Raw genomic sequence first — 13,690 nt, forward strand, 5'->3', positions numbered from 1 at the left:
TGAGGTTAGTCCTGTTCTAATTGACCTAGTTGTAATTGGTGCCGCTCTACCCATTAAGTGAGCTATTAGTGGAATCCTTGGGCTTGCGAGCTAGAGGCAGGGATGTAGGCACAGTTGGCCGAACCTTGATAACATATCGTGTGTTCTTTATATTTCAGAAAATTTATTTTTCGCACATTTATTTTCAGTACATGTATGTTGTATGCTTGATTGATTAAACATGTGTTGATTGAATCTATAATTAAATAGAAAGACCCTAGGTTTGTGTAATACAACTGTTGAATTAGCTAAACGTAGGAATAAATTTTTAATACCCAATTCACCCCCCTCTTGAGAATACACCAAAGCTAACAAAGATGTTATAGTGCAAGCAAACCCCAAGTTGAGATGCAAAAACAAAATCGAGATCAAAACCCTATTTGGGACCCACACGGTCTTGTGGGCACCATACGATTTCATATTGGGCCCCACACGGCTAGGTCTCCCCTTTGACTTATATTTTTATTTAATGTACTATTGCAAGTCAACTTAGCTTGCAAGTGTGCTAAGTACTTAATAGGTCTAGTAAGTTGAACTATTTATTGTGTTTATAAGTTGTGTAGGATTTATTTTACTAGTAAGTTGTGAGAGTTAATTAGTTTGTCTCCCATGCTTACATGGGAATTGCTTGTGTCTTTATTTTGTCCCCTATGCCAACTTAAGATAGATATGGCCATGTCTTCCCCTTCCCTATGTCAAGTCTCTTTATATATTTCGATTATAAAGAGCTGGAACAGCAGAGTAAGAGTTAGGTAATATTGAATTTTAGTTAAATACTTTGTCTTTGTGAGCTTGTCTATGCTTGTTCCGATCCTTGTGATTGAGTGGCGAGAGGCTACATTCGTTATCCTTGGAGATCAGTTGGTGTGAGACTAATATCTATCCAGTGATACCATTCATTTCCATCATTCACATCCTCTATCCATCATCCACATGGCCACCACCAGGTTACTTCCACACAGCCAACAATATTCCTTTTCACTTGTCATATATATATATATATATATACATACATATATCAAAGTGTGAGAAAAAGACTTCAATAGCTAGTCTAACTTGTGAAGAATATCATCAAAATATCCTTCAAAGTTAGTGGTGAATTCAGTATTTGCTTGGACAATTATAAGTGCATAGCAATTCCAATTGCAACTCAAAGCTTAAGTAAGGAACTCCAAGGTATATTTTGAAATTGTGTGAATCGAACTGATCCATCCAATGATTTATTTGGGTAAGATTGTTCATTTATTTAATCCTTAAATTGTTTAAGAACCTTTTTTCAAAGTTCCAAAAGCTTCAGTTGCACAAAACCCTTCTTAAAATTCCAGAGTTGCTGCATGTCAAGCGATTGACCTTGAAGAGATCAGTCGACTGACCCATTTTGGTTCTTGGTATTTTTGTTCGAATCTCAGTTAGTCAACTAACCCTATAAGGTCAATCGATTGACCCAACACTGCCTCCCCAAAAAATTGCATTTAATTCCCCTAGTTGATTGACCCTAAGCTACAATCGACTCAAGACTCCCAGAAACTTCAATTTTCAGTATTTTAAACACATATTTGCTTGTCAATTGTGGGAATATTGTTTGCTAAGCTCAAAATTTTATTTTTGAAATATTGAAATACATATTTCCACATTTTAACTTGATATCTTTCTAAAAGAATCATTTGGGACTTATTTCTAAACTGCATCATAAACTTTTTCAAAATCCAAAAACATGTGAGATATGACATGCTTTATTGTGTTTATATTGATTAACTAAATTCTTATGTTGACCTTATTGGTCATGCCCGGTTTTGATTATGACAAATACTCATTTTATCTAATGCGTGTTTGAGGTTATGTGCAGGAACTCAGATTGAAAGATCTTAATGCACATGGAAGATAGTGAAGAGTCAAGACCCAATAATTTCATGTTGTAATATATAATTCATTTTTGTAAAGGGTCTGTAATAGTAAATTAGGGCGTTTACTTGCAATAATTACACACCCCACATGCATGTTTTAATACGTAAGATCACAATGCTCAAAATGAAAATGACCTTAGAATGACCTTCGAGTTTCGACCGACACTGGATTCTCAGTGTCTTCAAAAGGACCCATAAATGATCCTAGGACACTCACCATTGCACCTATGAATGTTAGGCACTTGATTAGGGTTTGAGTGAATCATAACAGGACCGAAATGCACACATTGTGCACTTTCGGTCGACTGACCTTGGTAGTTCGTTCTACCTCGGTTGACCGAATCAGGTTAGTTCAAAACACCCAGTCGACCGAACCCTTTAGGGGTCAACATTTTGACCACCTGGTCGACCGAGCCAAATTTGTATTGCAACTGTCTGGTCGATTGAGGGTCCTCGGGAGAAATCCCAACTGTCTAGTCGACCGAATCGTTCAGTTTAGATTGGCCTGGTCGACCGAACTTCGGTAAAATGGAAAATCATCCTTTGGACATGCACTTTCAGTCGACCGAGTCTCCAGTTCAAAAGTGTCCAGGTCGACCGAACCATATGAACTTCGGTCGACCGAAATGGTTTCTGGTCGACTGGACCTCTCGGGTTGCCCTGATTTTTTACCATGGTTAAAATGTTTTAAACGTGGTTAAATTAATTAAAATGCCATTAATCTTTTCTAATAATGCCAGCTATGTCCCCAACGGTCATAATTCATGGGGTGTCAATATATACCCCTTCATTTGGGAAAATTAGTAACTTGATTAGTATACAAAATTCAAATATTTTTCTCTCAAGCAAAACTCTCACTACTGTTCCTACTTTCTCTTAAACCACTCATACTTACCCTCTTCTATTGCCAAAAATCTTTGTAAGTTGATTGAGTAATTGTATTGATTGGTTTGCTCTCCTTGTTTAATTGTTTGAATCAATTTTTTCGAGAGCATTACCTAAGTGTTCTTAGGGGGCTTTTCACATAAGCCTATCCTAAGAAGACTTTGCTAAGCTTCTAAGTATTGCATTCGTATTGCAATATCTTTGGAAGCTTGTATTTGTTTTTGGCTTGCAAAAATATTTTCAAGCTTACTCAAATATCTTGTGGGATTTACATTGATATATTTGTGAAAAGATATTTGTGTTTATGATATTAATCTTTGTGGCAATATTTATTCAAAATATACATCATTTGCCAAACACAAAGATTGCATAGCTTTTTTAAACCAAGCATATACACTATATCTGTGATTAAGACATCCTACTAATTGACATACTTGAAACTCACTTGATATTTTGTGTGAACACGTTTGATTGAATATTTTGAGATACACAGATTGTTGTTGACACTCTCATGTACTCACTACACTCATAGAAAATACATTTGAGAGTTGAACTATTGGACCACACTGAGCTTACATATTAAATCATCGTGGTGTATGTGATTGCACGCAATTAGGTACATATTTGCTTTACTTGAAAACACTTTTATCTGTACCATTGATTGTAAAATATGAGTGATTCCAGGCATGGCCTGAGGGGGCGATTATCCAGCCTGGTAAGGATTGTTGTAAAGGTTGAGGTTAGCCCTGTGCTAATTGACCTGGTTTGTATAGGTGCCACTCCACCCGTTTAAGTGAGCAATTATAGTGGCAATCCTTGTGCTTGTTAGCCAAGGTGGGGACTTAGGCAATTGGCCGAACCTCGATAACATTTCTGTGTGTCACTCTTACTTTATTGTTTTTCTGGTGCATGTATTGTTAATTAAATCGCTTCATTTAATTTCTGATGTATTTATATTACTTGCACTAGATTGACCATAGGGTTGTGAACATACTACTGTTAGGAGGAATACCTAGGAGTTAAATTTTAAAAATACCAATTCACCCCCCCTTTTGGGATCACGGTAAAGCTAACATCTTACTTTGAAGTGTCTTGAGTGTGTATGCTTGCTTGTGAGGGTTGAAATTAGTAAGACTAGGTCACTCTATCCCGTCCTATATCAACTTGGGAGTAGTACCATCTTGTCCTGCATCATTTGGGTATCAGAGCCTAGGTTAAATAGGTTGAACCCTCATACCTCCCATTCTCCTTGGGCTAAGTTGGCCTCCTCAAATTTTTTTTTTCTTAGTTGTGAGTAGTTGCCCTTGTGTTGTTATGTTACGATGGCAACTAGAGCTGGGAATCCTTACTGAGGTCATACGATTTATGATGAAAGAGAACCACCTATGCCTTCTAGAGAAGGACCTCCCCTCCTTCCACAAAGGCGAGTAAATCATCAAAATGACTTTGCTAAGAAACCCCCACGTCACGAGCCCTATGACCAACATTGGAATGATGAGGACTATGACGTTGATGATTTTCATGTTAGGAGACCTTATCATAGGGACCATCGTGATCCTTACAAGGATGTAATGAGGATAGAAGCCCCCACCTATGATGGAAAAAAGGATCCTAAATTCTTCCAAGATTGATTAACTAGGATGGATGCCTATTTTGATTGGTGTAAGATGACTGACCCTCATTGGGTTATGTGTGCAAAAATGATGTTAATGGGGCAAGCAAAACTTCATTGGGTAAATTTCAAAAGACAAGAACTAAGATTAGATCATAGACCCATTAAGTGTTGGGATCTAATGAAGGATTAATTAAGGGAGAAGTACATACCCCTTAGTTATAGAGAGCACCTTATAGATAAACTTTACAGCTTGCGTCAAGGTAGCATGACTGTTTTAGAATACATGAGTCAATTCGATGAGTTTTCTATAAGATGTGGTGTGTATGAGATTGTTAGCTAGCAAACCTCCTAATTTTGCCTAGGATTAAAGCCTGAATTGAGGAGCAAACTATTTCCATATTACATTGAGTCCCTTGAACAATATAATTTAGCATATGACTTTGAGAAAATGACTAAAAGGCCTATAAGAAAAGGGTTTGATAGCTTTTCCAACGAGTCATACTCCCGAAAGATACAGAGTTATGACAAGTCCTGACCAGTGCAATCAAGTCTAGTCACCTCTTGAGGAAGCAATTCCTCAGTCCAACAATCTATGGATGAAGGAAAAGAACCTATGAACTTGGTGCTTGAAGGGGGAGATAGTAAGGAAAAGAAAGAAATTAGTGGTGCATCCTTGAACACCATAAGTAGAAAACTATGTGAGTAGTAGAGTCAAGATACCAAGATAGTGTCGGTGGATGTTCCTAAGGAGACTGAAACACCCCTTCCTGAGAAAGAGACAACCTTAGAAGTATCATCCCTAATTTTTGAGATTAAGGATGTTATTTCTTAGCCATCTAGTGAGTTACCTCCCGTGAGAAATGAATTTTGTTCCTAGTTCATCTTTGTTTCATTTACCACTACATCATAGAGTGAACTCGATAGAACATGAGGAGCTAAAACAAGTGAATGAATTAAAGGAATATGACTTTGTTCAGAAGAGTTTAGGTCCACTTGCTTGCCTTACTTTCCCCAATCCCAAGAAAGATGACACTTGGGTCATGTGCATTAGTAATAGAGCAAACACTAAGATTGTCATCAAGAATAGGTTTACCAAAATCATTGTTTCTGATCGGGATGTGAAATTTGTCAGTTATTTTTGGAAAACTCTATGGGCAAATGTTAGGAACTAAGCTTTAGTTTTATAGTGCTTTCCATCCCCAAACCGATGGCTAAACCAAGGTAGTTAATAGGAGTTTAGGAGACCTATTAAGATGCTTTGTAGGTGATAATATAGGTTCATGGGATTTGTGTCTTCCAATGGTTGAATTTGCATTCAATAGCTCAGTGAATAGAACCATAGGTCTTAACCCATTTCAAGTTGTCATTGGTTATCAACCTAGGAAGCTGATAGATCTTGTCTCATTACCTCCATATATTAGAGTGAGCAAACAAGCCCATGCATTTGCTAAACACATACATTGCCTACACTCTAAAATTATAATGAAGATCAACCTGAACAATGAAGATTATAAATCTAGTGCTGATGTTCATTGCAGGTTTCAAGAATTTTCAAAGGGTGATATGGTTATAGTCCGTATTCATTCTGAGTAGATTTCAGTAGGAAAGGCAATGAAGTTACATGCTAATAAGATGGATCATTTCAAAATTTTAAATAATACTGATTATGATGCTTACATGCTTAATATTCCTATTGATTTTAGCATAAGCAATGTTTTCAATGTTGAAAATCTAATCCCATCTCTCGTAGCATCTTCTTTTATAAAGCCTTCAAATTCTAACCCTACAGGTGACCCCACTCCATTTCCTACTCCACTTGTCCCTGAAAACCTAAAATTGTCTTTGCCTCTACCCTTACCCTTACCCTTACCCAAGACCCTTGATGTAATTTTGGATGACAAGGCAAAGTTCACACAAACAGAATCATATTAGAAATTCTTGATCAAGTCGAGAGGTGAGCCATTTACCAATGGAAGCTGAAATTTTAATGAAGACCTCCTTCATATTAGCCTGGATTGTTACTCCCAGCACTTCGCCTTTAATTCTTTGGAGAAGAATTCTTTTGGGCCCGAGAGAGACGATGGGGATTGGCATACATTTTCCATGTCATTTTTAGATATTATGACACGTGGATGGCCTCCAGATGTCCACATTATTTTTGTAGATGTTACGACGGGTGGACGACCTCCGGAAGTCCACCTTTCCTTCGCCGACATGCTAGCACATTGAAGACCTCTGGATGCCCCTTTTGTTCATTGCTATGAAGGAACTCATGAAGTATCTAGAAGATGTTCAAATGCAAGAAAACCCCGAGTTGAGATGCCAAAGAAAAATCAAGATCAAGACCCCATGTGGGTCCCACATGGTTTCATATTGGGCCCCACATCGCTGGGCCTCCCCTTTGAATTATATTTTTATTTAATGTAATATTGCAAGTCAACTTAGCTTGCAAGTGTGCTAAGTATTTAATAGGTCTAGTAAGTTGAACTATTTATTGTGTTTATAAGTTGTGTAGGATTTATTTTACTACTAAGTTGTGAGAATGCTTACATGGGAATTGCTTATGTCTTTATTTTGTCCCCTATGCCAGCATAAGACTATCATGGCTGTGTCTTCCCCTTCCCCATGTCAAGTCTCTTTATATATTTCCATTGTAAAGAGCTAGAACAGTAGAGTAAGAGTTAGGTAATATTGAGTTTCGGTTACAGACTTTGTCTTTGTGAGCTTGCCTAAGCTTGTTCCGATCCTTGTGATTGAGTGGCGAGAGGCTACATTTGTTCTCCTCAGAGATCAGTTGATGTGAGACCAATATCTATCTAGCGATACCATTCATTTCCATCATTCACGTCCTCTATCCATCATCTACACGGCCACCACCAGGTTACTTCCACACGGCCAACAATATTCCATTTCAACTGTCATTTATACGTACATATGTCAATGTGTGTGCAAAAGACTTCAAGAGCTAGTCTAACTTATGAAGAATATCATCAAAATGTCGTTCAAAGTTAGTGGTGAATTCAGTATTTGCTTGGACAATTATAAGTGCACAACAATTCCAATTGTAACTCAAAGCTTAAGTAAGGAATTCCAAGGTATATTATGAAATTGTGTGATTCAAACTGAGTTATACAATGATTTATTTGGGTAAGATTGTTCATTTATTTAATCCTTAAATTGTTTAAGACCTTTTGTTCAAAGTTCTATAAGCCCAAGTTGCACAAAACCCTTGAAAACAGTTTAAAATTCTAGACCCATCGCAGGTCAGGCGACTGACCCATTTTGTTTCCTAGTATTTTTGTTCCAATCTCAGTCAGTAAACTGCCAACACTACCTCCCTAAGAAATTGCATTTAAATTCCCCCAATCAACTCAAGACTCCCAGAAACTTGAATTTTCAGCAATCTAAACACTTATTTTGCTTGTCAATTGTGGGAATATTGTTTGCTAAGCTTATAATTTTATTCTTGAAATATTGAAATAACATCTTTATGCATTTTAACTTGATATTTTTTTGAAAGAATCATTTGGGACTTATTTCCGAACTGCATCATACACCTTTTCAAAATCCCAAAACATAAGAGATATGACATGCTTTATTGTGTTTATATTAATTAACTTAATTCTTACTTTGAAGTGTCTTGAGTGTGTATCCTTGCTTGTGGGGATTGAATTTGGTTGGACTAGGTCACCCTATCCCGTCCTGCATCAAATTGGGGGTGGTACCATCTTGTCTTGCATCACACTATTTTCTTGTCCAAAGGACATGAATAATACATGAACCATTAAAAATACATCACAATCAACGTATATATAAAGTTCTCATAGTTTTCCCTCTAAACCTCAACCAACTTAACGCCCTCTATTCAAAATTTAAAATCTCCATTAGGTTTCTGAGCTAAACCGGCGACAAATTTCGGCAGAGAGTAAAATATCTCAGACACTTCTCTAAATCATCGACAATTAGAAAACTACTATCAATGATTTCCCCTGATGTTGCTTGATTTCCATCACGCTTTCTCTTTGTGCATGCCTTCCACTCAGTATGTGAGCTACATATCACAACAATCTCCACCTTGGTGAACATACATCCTTTAGGAGAAACTAAAAACATAAACTCATTGCTCCATCTTGACCTTGGGACATTAGGTTGGGACCGTCTTCCTTCTAGCAACTGGAGACAAAAACCAAGTCCAAGTGAAATTAGGATGTAATCCCAAGAGGAGGGGGTGAATTGGGTTATTTAAAAATTTTATTTGCAAAATTCTTATTTACTTTAACCTTTTCTAGAACAATCAATATCTCTATGAAGCTACTATGCAATACCAATGGGGAGTTTTAAATATGAATGTAGAAGTCAATGCCAAATCTGAATTTACTAAAAGAATCACCACATCCAGTTAATTACTTATTTAGAATATAACTTTCAGCTGAGTTCAATAAGATTTACAACAATATAATCAAGAAAAAATGAATTCAAAATTTCTCCTTATATCTCAATGATGTAATCTATATTAAGATAAGATTTTCAGCAAGGATAATATTTTCCTTCTATAAAATACTTGTTTATTTTCAGCACTAAAGCTTCAATCTGAAAATCAATTTATAAATAGTTTACCTCAGATTATTTACTTTCAAACTCAAAGTTGTAAGCTTTTCTAAATGTTCAAATCAACACTTTAATCATACAACTGATATATATTTGATCTCAAACAAGATATGTCTAGCTAGTTCAAAATATTCAGCAAGGTTCTTCTTTTCAACAAGTTCTTAATATTCAACACAATCTCAAATATTTACCAAGATTTGATATTCAGCTCTATTCAATAATCAGCAAGATGATAATAAAAATATATTCAAGCATGTAGATTATATCTTGTAGAAAGTAAAGAAAGTAAGGAAGAAGAAGCTGAACACTATTGTTTTTACAAGGTTTAGCCGCAACCTACGTCCTTACCTTAAGCCTCCTTTACCAAATTTGTTACCAGGTAAAGTTAAAACCTCTCTCCCTCAAAGGTGGAGTTTGCCTCTCTAACGAGAACCCATTTTTCTAGGCAATGATTCAATACCTAAACTGTCAAACAATACGAGTTATCATCAAAATGAGATTAAGCCTTGTTAGGCCAATACCAAGCAAGGCTTGAATTTGTATATGGTAGCTTTGGATTCTCCCATGAACCCCAATTCAGTTGTAGATGTTACACCTGAAGATTGTACCCTAGCTTCCACCAAGTAGGCCTTCCCACAACAATAAACATAAACCTTGTTGTAAACCTTCCGTCATCCAAGCCCACTATATAGTCTGCAACAACAAATCTCATAACTGACGGACCACTCTGTTGCTTATTGAAACACCCCATTGCACCAGCATAGGGGACTTTAGACATATCCTGGACATCAATGTCCATCCTTGGGTACCGAGTGGTAGAAAATTTACACTAATTCTCCACAAAACTACCCTGAGATGACAAATAAAATCTCCCTGCAGTTCTATCCACAAAGCTATCCTGAGATAACACCAATCTCCCTGCATCCTTGGCGAATCTTCCAACCAACAATCTTTTTCACTGTACCCAAAACCTTAATGTTAAAACCATTTAATATAGTTCCCAACTGATTAGCCTCAGTCAAAGCCTTCCCTGTAAATAACATGTCATCCACGAACAATGAAAACATCACTGCTTTGCATCCTATCACCTTCTTCTCCACTAGAAGCTCCATCAACTCCAACGTCTAATTCTTATGAAGTAACTCCATCGCCTCCACCATAGCACTTATCTATATATTTTTCCCTTTACTGTGCACTGCAATTTGAAAAATTGTAGGAACCTTGCTGGTAGTAATGAATGCATAAAATACTAGAACATTCAATTTATACCTGAGTGGTGGCCTAATAGTGCATCTGGATCCATTGTTTACTTGCTGGTCTCCTGAGCGAAAACTCCTTACAATATGAACCATGTCATCTCTGTCTTGAGTCTATAGCTCCACCTGCCTCACATGTTCATTGCTGTTGTAGTTTTCTAGCATCTATTTCTCTTCCTTTACCTAAGCACATTGCACCATGGCTTTCTCACCAAAAACCATGTGTCCACTGATTACCACCTTGTTTGTCATTAGATCACTCAGCTTGAACCCATATTTCCTCTACCCCAAAAGGATGTACTGTCTATACATCACACCAAGCCTAGATCTCACCTCATTAAAAACGTGCACCTGTGGACATCCAATCAAACTAGAGTAGTCTATCGCAAAACCTACCCACAATTCCCCTACAACTCTTCCATCTAGTGATACCTTTGGCGATCGGTTAATGAGAAACGTGCCATAATCACTAACTTTATCAAGAAGTTCCTTGCACGCTCTGCATTCAATCTTCCATGCTCACAAAACTCTTTGAACAAAATCAGGGTACTCAATACCAATGTCTGACTTGAGGATCAATCTCCTGGTCTGGTTTTCTACCTCACCCACAAGTTAAACTTGACAAACACCTCTGACTTGTGCTGTGAGTTATGCCAAGACCATTTGTGATAAACCCACGAAATACATATGTCTAACCTTTGACACTATTCTCACTTGTCCCCAAATATTTTAATACATATAGTCATCCATTTTCCCTAATGTTGACTTTTTGAGTTCGATCTCTATTTTGATGCTAACGAAACACAAAGATCTTATGTGTGCATCTAGTTTGTGAACAAGTTTACAATACAACACACACATGAGGTACATAAGAAATGGAAGCCTGAAGAATACAAAGGACACATTCACTTAGCGGATTCTATAAAGAACAAGAAGATGAAAAGAAGATTAAAAACATTATTTGTTTTTAAATTGTATATGTATTTAGTTTATGGTCTATAATAATTGCATGGCATGCATGATGTGATGACAAGCTCAAAGACCATAGACTGACCTTAGGTCCCCAAACACCTCATGAAAAACTCCCTTAGCTAAAATGTCATACTTATACAAATAGGGATTAAACTTATTAGGTCAAAGTTGGGCTTACCTTGAATTTTTAACGGGCTCGGTTGATCGACCAATGGCATTATAAATGCCTTGGTCACCCAAACATGTCAGAAGTAAAAATGTTTACCACGCCTCAGCTGACCGACCATAGATTGAACGTATTGCTCACGGTCGACCGACCAAGACATGGAGACTTCTTTACTTGCCCCGGGCGATCGTTCCTTCAAGTCAAAATGACCACGGTCGACCAAACTTCAAAGTTTAGTAGACCGAACCCCTCATCAGGCAATCAAAACCATGTAGCCTCTGGAAATCGCCTAGCTCAGTCGATCGGCCATTGGCCATGGTCAACCAAATTGAAAATTTGCTTGTGGGCCATTGTGAGTGTTTAGGCAACCGACCCTAGGCATTAGGCGACCGAACCTCTCAGGTTGCCGTGTTTTTACTATGGTAATTAGGGTTAATTTTTCATTAAAAAGATTCTAAAATCCCTAATGTGTTCTCAACGGTCATTTTCTTACCACACTCTATATATACCCCCTCATAACTCATAATTAGTAAAATGATTAGTCAGAAAATTCTCTCAAATTTTTATATCCTATTTTCATCTTCCAAAGCTTATTTTTTTCATCCTCTCTTTATTATCACTTTGAAAAATTAATTTTCAAGAGAGTGTTTTATTCATCTCGGGCATTCTATTTTAGTTTTTACTCTTATCTTGCATTCATTTTTCAAATCTTATTCTTGAGAGTAAATCCAATGGTTCTTCCACATATTTCATTTGAAAAATATTCTTGGGAGTAAATATTCTTTGCTTGTGAATCTTGTACATTTATTGCAAGATTCAAAGGCTCATTTTCTTGTGATTGCAAAAATAATTTTTGAGCCATAACCCTAACCTCTTATGCACTTTATTTTGAAAAATATTTTTGGAGAAAAGATTTCATTGGGTTTGCATATTTGAAGTGCTTTATCATATACACATAACTCAAAGATTGCATAAGTTATTTTAACAAAATCACATTCTCTCAATTAGCTTGTATTTCATATCTTATGTGAGTGTATATTGTACTTATGGGGTACATGTCTGCTTAGTGTAAGAAGCATCTTTATTGTACACAAATATTTGACCTTGGTTGTATTCCCGATGTGTGGTCAGAAGAGGGAGACTTACCCTGTGAAAAGTCCCAGGCTTGCTCAGACCTAGTTCGGAAAGCACCGGATTGGTTCAGACTCGGTTAGGAGAATTAGGTGTACCGGCTTGTAAGGTGATGTAAATGGTGTTGCTTCACCCATAAGTGAGCAACTAGTGGAATCCTCTTACTTGTGAGCTTGAGGCAAAAACATAGGCAGTATTGGCCAAACCCTGATAACATATCTTGTGCATACTCTTTAATTTTCGCACTTTATTTACTGTACACGTATGCTATTATTTATTACTCTAATTGACTTATATACTGATTTTTTTTTATATGTTTAAATATTTGCTCAGTAGAATATTTGTGATATTAGGAAATACTTAGACATACCCTAAGTTGTGATATACTGCTTGTGGATTTGAACTTAACCTAGTAAAAGTTTTAAAATTCCAATTCACCACCCCTCTTGGGAATACACCAATTCCAACAATTGGTATCAGAGCCTCATTGCAAAAAGCTTAATCGTTTGTGTTAAAGATAGCAATGGTTCAAATTGGGGTATCCCCATTCGGTGACGGACAATCACCTTCTAGCCTTCCATTGTTTTGTGGTGTAAACTATACCCATTGGAAAATTAGAATGAGCATTTTTATAAAATTTACTGTATTGTGCATTAGATTATAATATTTTTCTTGAGATCATGACATGCTCTAATGCCAAGGATTTATGGGAAGAGCTTGACAGAAGGTATAGGGTACCTAGGAATGAAGAGACTGTCACTCCTCTGTACGCTTTAAGCTCAAATGATCAGGAGTGGGTAAATCATGAGCTAGTAACATCAATCGACGAAGAGGTATATGCTTCTTATCCTACCTCAATTGATGATTCTTCTATTGAATCTTGTGATGATTCTTGTGTTGAAAACTATAATATATCAAATGTTGAATCATCTGGTGCCTTTTATGTTTCTGTTAATGATGCATGCATTGATTCATATGATGATTATAGAGATAACTCATGTAATGAATCATGCAATAAATTGTTTCATGAAAGCATGCCCTTGAACAAAGAACTATAATGTACTTTATCTAAGAAGCATAAACTTCTAGTTAGGATGTATAAATTGAAAGCAAT

The sequence above is a fragment of the Malania oleifera genome, chromosome 12, assembly GCF_029873635.1.
Source record: "Malania oleifera isolate guangnan ecotype guangnan chromosome 12, ASM2987363v1, whole genome shotgun sequence".
Taxonomy (NCBI): domain Eukaryota; kingdom Viridiplantae; phylum Streptophyta; class Magnoliopsida; order Santalales; family Ximeniaceae; genus Malania; species Malania oleifera.